General features: G+C 42.6%; 1 protein-coding gene across 3 annotated transcripts in view; it reads left to right on the top strand.

The window, feature by feature from the left end:
* The window catches only part of ARHGAP28 (Rho GTPase activating protein 28), a 204,531-nt gene that overhangs the window by 104,582 nt on the left and 85,530 nt on the right, over positions 1-14,419 (top strand). The window contains exon 1 of one of the 3 annotated variants that reach the window (XM_082259735.1): positions 11,780-12,373. The exons of the other annotated variants lie outside the window; for them this stretch is intronic. The gene's annotated coding sequence lies outside the window, so the exon portion shown is untranslated. Of the gene's footprint in view, positions 1-11,779; positions 12,374-14,419 lie in introns of those variants that run through there. 3 annotated transcript variants of the gene reach the window in all.

The raw sequence follows: 14,419 nt of genomic DNA, 5'->3' as shown, positions 1-14,419 counted from the left end.
TATTGGGATTTTATGTGATAGACCAACACGAAGTCGCACATAATAGTGAAGTAGAAGGAAAATGATAAATCGTTTTCAAAATTCTTTTTATAAATAAATATCTGGAAAGTGTGGCATGCATTTGTATTCAGCCCCCTTTACTCTGATACCCCTAAATAAAATCTAGTATAACCAATTGCCTTCAGAAGTCTCTAATTAGTAAATAGAGTCCTGTGTGTAATTAAATTTCTGTATAAATACATCTGTTCTGTGAAGCCCCCAGAGGTTTGTTAGAAAACCTTAGGGAACAAACAGCATCATGAAGGCCAAGAAACATACCAGACAGGTCAGAGATAAAGTTGTGGAGAAGTTTAAAGCAGGGTTAGTTTATAAAAAAATATCCCAAGATTTGAACATCTCACAGAGCACTGTTCAATCCATCATCTGAAAATGGAAAGAGTATGGCACAAACTTACCAAGATATGGCCGTCCACCTAAACTGACAGGCCAGGCAAGAAGAGCATTAATCAGAAGCATCCAAGAGGCCCATGGTAACTCTGGAGGAGCTGCAGAGATCCACAGCTCAGGTGGGAGAATTTGTCCACAGGACAACTATTAGTTGTGCACTCCACAATTCTGCCCTTTGTGGAAGAGTGGCAAGAGGAAAGCCATTGTTGAGTGAAAAGCCAGAGGAAGTTCCATTTGCAGTTTGCGAAAAGCCATGTGCGGGACACAGCAAAGATGGTGGAAGAAGGTGCAAAATTGAACTTTTTGGGCTAAAAGCAAAACTAACACTGCACATCACCCTGAACACACCAACCCCACTGTAAAACATGGTGGTGGCAACAACATGTTGTGGGGATGCTTTTCTTCAGCAGGGACAGGGAAGCTGGTCAGAGTTGATGGGAAGATGGATGAAGCCAAGAAAACCTGTTAGAGTCTGCAAAAGACTTGAGACTGGGGTTGAGGTTCACATTCAAGCAGGACAACGACCCCAAACATACAGCCAGAGCTACAATGTAATGGTTTAGATGAAAGCATAGTCATGTGTTAGAATGACTCAGTCAAAGTCCAGACCTAAATCCAATTGAGAATCTCCATCCAATCTGACAGAGATTTTGCAAAGAAAAATGGGCAAAATGTCACTCTCTAGATGTGCAAAGCTGGTAGAGACATCCACAAAAAGACGTGCAGCTTTAATTGCAACGGAAAGGTGGTTCTACAAAGTATTGACTCAGGGGGGCTGAATACAAATGCACTCCACATTTTACAGATCTATATTTATAAAAAATTGTGAAAACGAATTATCATTTTCCTTCCACATCACAATTATGTGCCACTTTGTGTTGGTCTAGCACATAAAATCCCAATAAAATACTTTTACATTTTTGGTTGTAGCATGACAAAATGTGGAAAATTTCAAGGTGTAGGAATCCTTTTTCAAGGCACTGTATGTATCTGAAATCTTTTACAGAAGACAACACGGATGTAATAAGATCAGTAAACTTACATGGCCGTCAGATCAATAAAATCTATAGCCTTGTGTATAGACTGTATTTTATGCTGTATGCATATAAACATTTGTGCTAACGTTTACATGCGTACATCGCACATGTGCTCTATTGGCCTGCAAGTACCTAAAGGTAGCCTTGCTGTTCTCTGGGATTAGGCAGGCAGGTTACTCTCCTACTTTTAGTCACAGTTTGCTGCTTATCTGTAAAAGCCTCCCTAGTTTTTACATTAAAGTGGTACTAAACCCACAACAGTAAAATCATTTCGTATATGGAGTAAAGCATGCTTGTTATACTCACTGTGGAATCTAAGGGGTAATCCTTTGTAATGTGTAAAAAGACTGTTTACTACACCTGTTTTCTCTGAACCTCCCCTTCTTCCACTGTCCCCAGTCCATCTTCTGATAAGACAGAGCCTTTGGAGTTACTCTGCACATGGTCAGTTTTGGGTGTATTGCTAGAGAGTTTTTTTTGAGGGGGGGGGGTTGCATATGATCGGCACAGGGCCAATCAGCACTGCCCAGACAGAGGGTCAGGGGTCATGCAGCCTTATAGGACAAAATGGGACAAGAGAAAGGAAAGAAGCGCCAGATTAGTGTAGTATTCTTAATGACAGAATTTATTAAAAGGACTAAAAACACTCACAAGACAAGAGTAGCAATATAATATACTCATATACACTTAACAAGAGGGATCCTTCCATCATCCATCCTGCAGATTTGCTGAGATCGGGTTCCGTTGCCGGAGAAGGTGGGGGTCCGGCCGAGTCCCAGGAAAACATTTTTTCAGCCTGTAAATGCTGCTCTATAAATATTCCTGTAAATGCCCAAATGTGCATGTACACATGGGCTACCATAGAGTTGCTTCTACAAGCTGAAAGAAAAAAACACCAAACATCTATATAAGCAGCATTTTTTATGCTCAGTGAAGCCTCAGAAACTGAGACTGCTACTGGATGCCACCATCTTGAAAGGGATGTTAGCAGCCATAGCACACTCAGAGCTGTCAAATTACCGTATATACTCGAGTATAAGCTGAGTTTTTCAGCACATTTTTTTGTGCTGAAAACGTCCCCCTCGGCTTATACTCGAGTCAACAAAAAAAAAAAGTTCCCGGCTGCTCCGACGTGTTTAAGATTTAAAAATGGCGCTGCCGGGCGTATACATGTCACCGCGCATGCGCCGCCACTGCTCGGGACAGGCCGGGAATAGCTGAACGTATACCAGCTTTCCTGAGCGGCGGCGGCGCGTGCGCAATGACGCGTCGGCGCCAGGCGGTGCCATTTTTAAAATGAAGGCGCCTCTGGAACAGGTAAGTGAAACACAGCCGCACTAGTATGCCCGCAACCCCGCGTCCTCTTGTACCATGCTTGCCACCCTGAATTCTCCTGTACATGCCAGCCACACTGCATTCTCCTGTACCATGCTTGCCACCCTGAATTCTCCTGTACCATGCCAGCCACACTGCATTCTCCTGTACCATGCCAGCCACCCTGCATTCTCCTGTACCATGCCTGCCACCCTGCATTCTCCTGTACCATGCCCGCCACCCTGCATTCTCACCCTAGGCTTATACTCGAGTCAATCATTTTTCCCATCTTTTTGTGGTAAAAGTAGGGGCCTCGGTTTATACTCGGGTCGGCTTATACTCGAGTATATACGGTATAGTGTGTAATATATACGCCTTCTCACTTTCATCATCAGCTACATAAGAAGTTATGTAGGCAGGTGAAGGAATGGGCCAAGGAGCTTTTACCTGCATTTTTCTAAGTTGGTAAGACGGTCTTGTCTATTAGTTTCTCTATCTTTGTATCACATTAATGAACATGCTTTAAAGAATCTAGGGCTTAATAATAGGTATTTGCAGTTATAAGCTCACACTTCGGGACAATGTGATTTACTTGTCCAGCATACTAAACATGTGACTAAGGCTAGGCTTACACATGTGGCAGTGCCTGCGACCCCTCCAAAAAGCAATCTACTTTGTTATGTAATTTCCTCACCACCTGTTTTAACCTTATAAATGGCACAACCCACGCACACAGTAGAAGGGCAACCCTATTTACCTGAATTGGTCCATTTAGCAGGTGAATGGTTCGCATTTGGCCATTTTTGCTGCAACATGTATACACCCCCATCTGGCAGTCTTTGCAGCTTATGGGGGCAGTTGGGGGGCATTAAAGACAGGTGGTTGAGCTGCAAGTCTAAAGTCTTAACAAGCCTTTTGTTTAGGGGTTGGATTTCAGGTTTGTGTCCCAGAGGTCTTTGTAACTGCATAGTTCTATACTAATATTAATAATAGACATTAAAGTAATTCCTGTGTGTAATTAATTTTCTTTTATTTTCTCCTGAATACCTATATAAACATATGACCTCATAGTAAGTGGGGACGCTTAAATGATTGTAAAAGCAGACATTTTTTTTACCTTAATGCATTCCCTGCATTAAAGTAAAAAAACGTCCCATTGCTAGTATTGCCCCCTCACCTCCCTTATAGTTACCTGAGTCCTATTTCGATCCAGCGCCCTGCCATCTGAAGGGGCTCTGGTCTTTGTCCCTCTCCTCACAGGACACAGAAGCAGAAGTCCATAACGTCCATGAATTCATTCATATGCCTGTTTTTCACTTCTATCTTCTGAGATCTTTAAAGTGTTGGGGCGCAAGAAAGGTCGTTTCAGCCCCCGTTGTCGAGCATTTTGCCAGATCTATAGGGACTCCCTGTCTGCTGGGACGAGCGACATCCTATGAGCTTTTGCTGAGACTGTGTGCCTCTGGTAAGCAGCCACCTATTTTTGATTGAGCACGTTGGGGTTGCATGCAGCACTTGGAAGAGTTACCTCTGGCATATTTTCTCAGCTTTCATTCATTCAAGAGACTGTTTGAACATCACCATTTTGTATTCATGTTTATGGGACTTTTTTTTGTGAAAGCTTTTTCGCTTTCTTTTTTACTATTGTCATTTTCACATTAGTGCATGTTTTTGTCACTTTATAACTTTATTTTATGAAGTATTTTGTGCACATGTTTAGGTTGTTCACATTTTCATTGTAATTGTTTTCACATGGTGTATACATCGTCCCCAGGGATGTAGGGATTCCCCCCCTCAGGTCAGGCCCCTTGACACAGATCTGTACTCACTGTATGCAGAATCAGATCCTTCTAGCGTCTCCCTTCCAGTCAGCTTTACAGGACCTCTGGGATCAGTTCCTCTCTTTAGGCCCTCAGGTCGACCACCTGAGGCCGCATGACACATCTACAGAAGAGGAGGCAGCCGCCCCCTCCCTCCGGAACTCCACTCTCCAACTGAAAGCCCCCAAGCACATGTGCCCTTGGCATTTATACAGTATCCCAGCATGCACAGAGGCACTTTCCTCTGCCAATCACCAGGGCTGTACTAAATGCCTGTGCACTCATTTGTCAGGTTTCCTCCCACTGTCCAATATGCCTCCCTATTGGACCAGTGTGAAACACTTTAGACAAACTGAACTGCACCTGAGCAGAATGAGCAGGCCTCGCTAGCAGATCCTGCTCTTTGGTAGGCAAAGAACAATATAGATTTACCTGGCAATCCTTCTGGTAAGCAGAAAGGATACAAAACTATACTCTCTCTCTCTCTAGCACCTACCTAGGTGGGTGCTGCACTTGTAATACATTTCTAAAATGCTTTAAAAAAGCTTGTGAAAAGCTACAAAAAAGCTTAAAACTAAAAAGCCTGAAAAAAGCCAGTAAATTGATATGCCCAGGTGTGAATGGAGCCTAAGAATTGTAAATCACAGACCCTCAATTTGATAGAAAGCTTTTGATTCATTTTAACAGTGGTGAGTCGATCAGCTATTGCAGAATTTTTATTGATCATTTCTGTTGTTTAAACAAATATCTGCATGTGTGTCAGACAACCAATCTTTATACAGATTGATTAAATGATAATTTTCTTTACCGTATGTGTTGCATCGTTTAATATTTTAATTAATGATGAATCGCTTGCTTGCAATTGCTTGTACTTAGATTGAGCACAAATGTATACATGTCTGGCCCTCCTTTGCATGCTGTGGCCTTTTCAAAAATCGGGCCTGGCAGGTTTGTCTTACCAGCTGCATCTATCCCTAACGTTTCCCCACTTTCTGTAACTGCTCATGCCTGATCCTCACCAGTGATGTGTCAATGTAGTGGAAAGTTTGCTGAAAGTCCCTTCGGAATTTCTAGCAGATGTTGATGAACTGAATTATTTTGCGTTTAAAAGAGAAGTATGTTTTTTTTTTTCCAGATTCTTACTTACCTAGGTGGATGCAGCATTGGTCTGCATCTGTCCCCCATCAGCTCTAACACTGAGAACTGAGTGATCTAACACCGCACATCGCTCGGTTCTCAGAGCTTTCTGCTCTGCCCCCCCCCCCCCCCCCTTCCTCACTCACTGGATTGCTGGGCTGTGAAGGGGGCAGGAGCAGCTGGCTCAGGCTCCCAGCGGCTCACAGAAAGGCTGACAAGGGGGCCGGTCCAGGCATGTGGGTGGATCCCCATTTCATTGTTGCAATCTTGCCTGAGTCTGGACCGGCACCGTGACATCAACGACAGCGGGTTTCAGCCCACTGCCTGCTGAAAACGAGTCACAGGAGTGCAGAACGAACTGCACTCCTGTGATCCACAGAAGAAGTACAGTCAAACGAGCTTGGACGAGATGGACATCATGATGTCACACCCTGTCATTGGGAAAAATGCAGGACCCTGTGTGAATGGTGCCCATGTCAAGCAAGCGACCTCCTATATTCACTACATTGCAAGGCAGCCTGCTCGGCACAGGACCTGGAAGAGAGCAGTGATCACTACAGCAGTGCTGATTACTACAATGATTCTCTGCTTCCATAGTGCTTCTATGGGTTTGGCATGTACAGTATGTACTTACATTGGTCCAAGCTGCACCCATGTAAGTATGCAATAAAATCTATACCTGGAGTCCAGCTTTAAATACTGTATGTATTTGTACTGTTTTTGGAGGCAGAGCGAGAAAATGTCACTGGCACACCATAGATCTCCAGAGTGGGTCCAAAGCTTTATTCAGCGATCACATTGTTACAGCAAATAACAACGCTTCAGAGCCTTGCAGGGCCCCTTCATCAGGCATGAAACGTTTTCTGTCCATACACAGGGGGATTGAGGGCAGGCTACATTTCTGTAAGCACCTTGTCTACTAAACAATCAGCTTGCTCTATTTTTCCAGATTGCTGATCTGTCTCAGTGAACTTCAGATTGGATGACCTATGAGCTAAAAATATTTGATAATAAAATTATATTTTAGGGCTGGCTACAGCAGCTAAGCAATCAAATACATATTTCACAACAAACTGATACTTAAACTGTTAGTGTTATATTTACTAAAAATTTAGTTAACAGGACCGTCATTGTTTAGTGTCATTTCTCTAAGCTTTTTGATCTTATTTTAATGAAAACCATGTAGCAGTGTATACTGTAATCACATGTCTTTATGAACATCCAAAAAAAGTAAGTGTAACCTTAATAGAACAATATAGTCAGTGTGGTCCTTTTTGTTATGGTGTAAATAATAAAAATAAAATGCAGAAGTCATACTATACTTGAAGGAGAAGTATAAGTGCAGTTCATTCTGCACTCCTTTGACCCTGTTTACAGCTGACAGCGGGCTAAAGCCCGTTGTTGGCTGACGTCACTCAGCCAGTCCTGGCTCGGGAAAGATCTTGGCTTTACAGTTGGGATTCACACAGATTCCTGTACCAGCAGCTGGCTCAGCCTCTCTGCGATCCCCTGAGAGCCTGAGCCAGCCCCTTCTGCCCCCTCCACAGCACAGGACTCCAGTGAGCACTGGAGGGGTAATGCAGAGGGCTGGTGACTGACAGTCACCGCTCTCTGCTCAGAGAAAACGGGGGAGAACTGAGCGATCTTCGGTATTTGATCACTGAGTTCTTAGGATAGAGACGGCGGGCTTAGAAAAAGGGTCTTGTACTACTTCGGGCGACCTGGAGGCGACTTGCATTGACTTCCATATGTGAAGTCCGTGCAAGTCACGCCAAAGTCGCGCTGCAAGCGACTTCACAGGTCGCCCCCTAAGTTGGAGCGACCTAATGTGAACGGAGCTTAAAGAGACTCATAAAAACAAAGACAACCTCTGCAGCATCCTGCTGTCATGAGGGAATCCTGGACCCTTTCTGACAGGCAGAGCATCTTATTTTCCAGCGAGTAAGCCCATCATAGTCATGGGCCATTGGGCGTTTGTGAAGGTAAGGTTTAGCGGCAAGCTCTAGTGCCACCTGGACGTGTTGGGGCTTTACTTGTCATAGCAGCCAGGACTCAGTCTTGACAGGATGGTTTTAGAAGTTGCTGAATGGCTGTGCAGGAAAGCAGGAAACTTTACATTGTTATTAAAGTTTTACTTTTTTATCAGTTTCATTGCTAAAGTGAAGCCTTGTACTACATGCTGCTCCTTGAGTAATAAAAGTCCTTTTTACTCCTGCTTCAGCTAGTCCCAGCAGTTCCAGCACTGTTTTTTCAATTTCAAGGTGGCTACTTTGCCATGCGGGGTCCTACGGAGCCACCCTTACATTCATGCTCTCGGCCCAAACTAGAACAAATTGTGCTACGCTGTGTGCATCATCATAAACACCCAGCTTAGGACACGAAGCCATTCAAATGCTCCCGCCTCCTTGAACCACCTGACTGACAGCTGCAGTTAATTTCCCTTCAGGATTAATAAAATATTCAGGATCTGAGTAGCCTAAGTTGTCCCTTGTTAACTGTGTGTGTACCCTAACCAGAAATTCAGGGAAGGAGTGCTGAGAGAGCTGCAGAGAGCTAGTACCTGAGGTTTTGCAGGGTAAAATAACACTAAACTCTGGTTTTATAAAATACTTATTAAGTATGTATTCTTGAAGTGTTAGCCAGTTCATCTTTTCAGAAAAAATGAAGAGGTAAACTAACACCATACACAACACCTAGCACCCGACCCCTCCCCTCTCCATTAGACGCTGTACTTACCTCTGGGTGTGCTAAATTTTCAGTGCTCACGTCACGCAGCCGGTCAAGCTGTCCAGAAGTTTGAAATCCCCACTTTTCTCCCACTTCTCTGTGCAGCATCTCCAGGACTGACCAGCGCGATTTTGATTGGTCAGCACCGACACAGCTTCATGACAGTCACAGCTGGCTTAGACACTCTCAATGTACTTCCGCTGAATGAATGTGGGGATATTACAGTAATCACAAACATACTTACCTTCCACTGCAAAGAATATACATGGCTGGATATCCATTACAGGAGCCTGTTGGTACACAGCTTTTCATGACCAAAGTAAATGGCCATTAACAGGGGCCAAATATTGGGTGACATTCGGCTCGTGGTATGGCAGCCAGTCTGACAGAAGCTGGCCGAACGCCTGGCTTCTGTCAAAGGGGCATGACCCAAAAAGGTCTGCCGACCAGCTTTCAATCAGCCATTGGCTGAGAGCGGTGACCTGTTGTGTTCTGGTGTGGGGGGCCATTCCCCTGTAAGATCACAATAGCTCAGCGGGGGAGATTGCTGCACTAACATAAGTTTTGTTAGCACAGTGGCTCCTCCTATAAGCCAGCTGGGTTGAACGAAAAAAAAAAGAAAATTGTAGTGTGTATTAGGCTTAACAACCTTTTGCTAGGATTACTTTTTTCATAAAACATTTCTTTTGTCATAACTGGACTTTACCCAGTTTTCAATATTATGAAATTGGGCAAATTAATATAATGTTGCTTTTTTTTTTTAGTGGTGATAGAAGAAAAAAAAATGTATGATCCATAACTGTTTAGGGGAGAGCCACCTTTGTGTCTCCTAATGGTAAATCCAGCTTACTGACATTCAGCTGGTGATTACTATACAATATATTTAAATACTGCTAAAACAGGGTTTCTCAATCGGAATTCCATGGAACCCTAGAGTTTAGCACAAGATACCCAAGGGTTCTACTGTATGGCACGTTTCCAGCATAGCTGAACCTGCAATCTGTGTCTGTGTCACACAATCCCCTCCCCCCACACACGTCAGTAAGCATGAGGCATACATTTAACCCCTTGATCACCAATAAAGTTAACCCCTTCTCTGCCAGTGTCATTATTACAGTAACAGTGTATATTTATGGCACTGATTACTGTAGTAATGTCACTGGTTTAAAAAAGGACATAAATTTAATTTGGGTACAGCGTCGCACGACCGCGCAATTGTCCGTTAAAGTAACGCAGTGCCGAATCGCAAAATATAGCCTGGTCAGGAATGGGGTAAAATCTTCCGGTCTTAAAGCTGTTAAAAATACGCTCATTGAGGATTTTTTTTGTCAAAGACATGTAGCTAAATACGATTTGGCCTAAATATATGACAAACATTGAATATATTGGATATTTTTTAACTGTAAAAGTAGAAAATGTACATTTTTTCGCAAAATTTTCGCTCTTTTTTTATTAACCACTTGCCTTCTGTGCACTTAAACACCCTTCCCATCCAGGCCAATTTTCAGCTTTCAGCGCTCTCACACTTTGAATGACAATTGCGCGGTCATGCTACACTGTACCCATATGAAATTTTTATCATTTTTTTCACACAAATAGAGCTTTCTTTTGGTGGTATTTAATCATCTCTGGGTTTTTTATTTTTTGCAAAAAAAAAGAAAAAAGACAGAAAATTTTGAAAAAAAAAAAAAAGTTTTTCTTATTTTCTGCGAGTAAATTTTGAAAATAAATTTTTCTCCCTCACTGATGTGCGCTGATGAGGCGGCACTGATGGGCACTGATAGGCTGCACTTATGGGCACTGATAGGCTGCACTTATGGGCACTGATAGGCTGCACTTATGGGCACTGATGAGGTGGCACTTATGGGCACTGATGAGGAGGTACTAATATGCCGCACTGATGAGCACTGATAGGTGGCACTGATAGGCGGCACTGATAGGCGGCACTGATAGGCACTGAGAGGTGGCACTGCTGGGTACTGAGAGGTGGCACTGCTGGGCACTGAGAGGTGGCACTGACGGGTGGCACTGATGGGCACTGATAGGCGGCACTGATGGACACTGACGGGTGGCACTGATGAGCACTGATGGGCAGCACCATCAGTGCCCACACTCAGTGCCCATAGTGCTGCCAGTCAGTGCTCATCAGTGCCTAGATGAGCAGGCACTGATGGGCACTGACTGGCAGCACTATGGGCACTGATTGTGGGCATTGATGGGGCACTGATGGCGGGCACTGTGGGCACTGATGGGGGGGCAATGTGTGTGTTTTTTTTACCTTCAGTAATCAGGGCACTGGTGATCAGTGCCCTGATTACATGTCTCTGTGTCCCCAGCGGCTGTCGGCTCCCCCTCCTTCCTCACACTGCAGGCTCCGTGTGAGGAAGGAGCGCCGGTGATGAGAGATGATCTCATATGTTTACATATGAGATCATCTCTCATTGGACGGCTTGATCACGTGGTGAATGGCCGCTGTGATTGGCCATTCACCACGATCTGTGATCGGCCGTGTCCCTTGGACACGGCCGACACAGATTCTCCCCGCTGCGCGCTCGCAGGAGCACGCGGGGGGGCGTGTCACTGGAGGCCGTTTAAAAACGGCCTCCCGAAAATTTGAGTCCGCGCTGCAGCCGTATATAGGCTGTAGCGCGGATGTGAGGAGGTTAATATCGCAAAAAATGAAAAGCGCAGAGGTGATCAAATACAACCAAAAGCAAGCTCTGTCTGTGGGAAAAAAAGGACGTAAATTTAGTTTGGGTAAGGCGTTGCATGACCGTGCAATTGTCAGTTAAAGTCACGCAGTGCCAAGTTGCAAAAAGTGGCCTGGACGTAAAGCAGGAAAATCCTCCGGTGGTAAAGTGGTTAAAAATGAATAAAATAGTGTTTTTGGTTTGTGGCGCTCGGATGCAGTAAAGATCCACTTTAAGGTGTTCTCTGAAACCTGAATTCCTTTCTCAAAGGTTCCTCCCTCCGAGGTAAAAAGGTTGAGAAAAGTAAAAGGGAACTTTTACTACAGGTAGCTTATAACTAGGTACCACTCGAGCTGTTATTTTATTATGTAATAAGTAACATATTAATTGATTAGTTCTATCTGTCATAAATGCCATTCTATATTTAAATCCAAAGTATTATTTCGGAGAGTTGTAATTAGCTCACAGCTAGAACACACAATCATGTGATCATGATGCATTTCAGGTTCAGCCCACATGGCATTTGGATTGGTGGAGATTTAGAACAATAAATAGGTTAGTTTGCTTTGGAGTGAAGTAATTTTGTAAATGACTTTTGTGCTGGATGTTTTCCATGTAAACTCCCCTGAAGCAAAAAAAAAAAAAAAGAACCTGCTATAGCGAGTTCATTCTTTCTCTGTGTGCTGTCTGTACGGTATTGCTGAATGTTTTCTCCAAAACTCAACTCAGCAAGTGCAGGCTAGGATACAGCTTACTTTGTATCGAATCCCTTTGTTCCACTTTCTGGGACTGGAGCTATCGGGATGTCTCTTTCTGATTCAGAAAAAATGGGCTCTTAATTAGGCTTTAATCCGGCTTCTAACTAAACAGATGAAAGGCTTAGCTCTGCTACAAACAGGAAAACACTACAAACATTTGTTCTGCGCCTGGAACTCCGTAAATAGTAACAGCACGTTGTGTATTGTTCTACGTCGTGTGTAGTTCAGCTTCTCATTGTTTTGGTGCGCTGGGAGTCCCCCATCTGTGGACCTTCCACTCCCTCTATCAGTTCCTCTGGATTTCTCCGCTGATAATTCTATCTCGACTATTTTATCATCAGGAAGGCAAAAGGACACCAAAAAAAGGACTTATTTATAGAAACTTCAAGCTCCCATTTTCCATCACTGAGTTGAATGTTTTGGGAGCGGTTGAACATGTGAAGGTACGTTCTTCAGAAAATCATTTTCCAATTGTTATACATGGTAATGTTGCTGCCTTTACATTATCACACAAGGGCTGCTGTAATCATTGGTCTCAGACAAGCAATGAAAACTCTGCCAACAGGTTAAGGATTGAATAATATGTGTTTTATTCATTTATTATAAATTTAAAAAGAAATAATTTGCATGTTTTTATTATGTACATTTTTATTATTATCATTATTAAGCCTCTTGCACACTGCAGCTTGAAAAAGCTTAGTACAGCTTTTTTTTTTTTTTAACTGAGCTAAAATACAGCCCAGTTAGGCCTCTTGCACACGATACTCCTGTTTGGGCATCTTGCGGCTTAAAAATGCTCAGTACAGCTTTTTGAGCTAAAATACAGCCCATTAATTGTAATGTGCCTATGCACACAGGCGCTTAAACAAGCGCTGTGTATTCTTCAGTAAGAACAAAATAGAAAAATCTGCATTTTTGGTCAGTAATTTAAGCCTCAATACTCGCGAATACACGCGAATACACACGAATACACGCGAATACTCTCAAATACTCGCAAATACATACAAGAAAAAAGGTCTGGAAAAAAGTAGATGCTCAAACAGGAGTATTGTGTGCAAGAGGCCAAAAGGAGATGCTCAAACAAGAGTATCGTGTGTAAGAGGCCTTATTGTAATGTGCCTATGCGCCTAAACGAGCGCCGTGCATTCTTCAAAAAAAAAGAAAATAGAAAAATCTGCATTTTTGGTCAGTAATATACGCCCATTTACATATAGTACAGAACAAGACCACGAGAAAAAGTTTTTGCGCAAAAATGTGCGGGTGCACGCGAAAATGCGCAAACGCATTTGTGCGAAAATACGCGTAAATACATAAAAAAAAAAGCATCTGAAAAGTAGATGCTCAAACAGTAGTATCATGTGCAAGAGGCCTTATTATTATTATTATTATTGTTGTTATTATTATTATTTTCATTATTATGTTACCTTATGTAACATCAATTATTTTGCATATTTCTTCGTTCTGCTTTTCATTAGGTAAATGAGATTCCTGTTTACATTACCATCAAAGGATAGCTACATTTTATAATTAAAGTTGTCCTTGAAGGGTTAGGGAACTTTCCTCCAAAGTTTCCTTAGGCTTTTGCCCCCACCTCCCTTTGTAGGTCTAGCCCACTCTCATTATCCCAAATCAGTATATTTACCTACATCTTGCTCCAAGGCCCATTGCATTTTTTCATCAGTCCGTCGCCGCCTTGATCTGACATCCGCACCTATGCACTTTTAGAATTCTATAGGGCTGGTAGGCAAATCAACTCCTGTCTGTCTACTAGCCCAATAAAAGCCTATGGGGTTCAAATGCACAGGCACATATGTCAGTTAAAAAAAGTAGATTGAGGGATGAAAACAATGTCGCGGGCATCGGAGTGAGATCTAGCAAAGTTTAGTGATTTGGGGAAGAGGTTGGCCTAGACCTATTTAAGGATATAGGTGCAAAAGTATAAGTAAACCTAGTGGGAAAGTTTCCTAAGGCTGGCCATACACTATACAATTTTCTTATTCAATTTCCTTTAGATTTACCTTAAACTATGTAGTGCAAGGGCCTGCCTGACTGCATACAAATTTAAAGTGTTTAGGTTTGACCCTATATTACATAGTTTTGGTAAATCTAAAGGAAAGTTGAACAAGAAAATTGTATAGTGTATGGCCAGCCTTAGTCTTTAAATCTGAGCATGTGCATTGGAGATACTTCATCCCCCAAGTTGCACAGGTCAGTGTACATTCTAAAGAAGATTGTAAACAAGTGGGTACATTTGTTTTATTGTAGAAGAGACAAGACATATTTCTTCTACAATAAAGTGCTTGCCTACTCCCAATTTTTTACTTTTTTACTTTAGTTTCCCATTAAATAGTTATACATTTTGATTAACAGTCATTTGATCATATTTGATCATGGATCAGTAATTTGTCATATATATTTTTTGCCCAATAAAGTACTAATATTATGCAGTATTTCTCCAAATCTTTAAAAATATTATAAGCCTAATAAGT

Source organism: Pelophylax lessonae (assembly GCF_965119305.1).
Source record: "Pelophylax lessonae genome assembly, chromosome: 5".
NCBI lineage: Eukaryota > Metazoa > Chordata > Amphibia > Anura > Ranidae > Pelophylax > Pelophylax lessonae.
The sequence above is the reverse complement of the archived record's forward strand: the minus strand, read 5'-3'. Positions and strand labels throughout refer to the sequence as shown.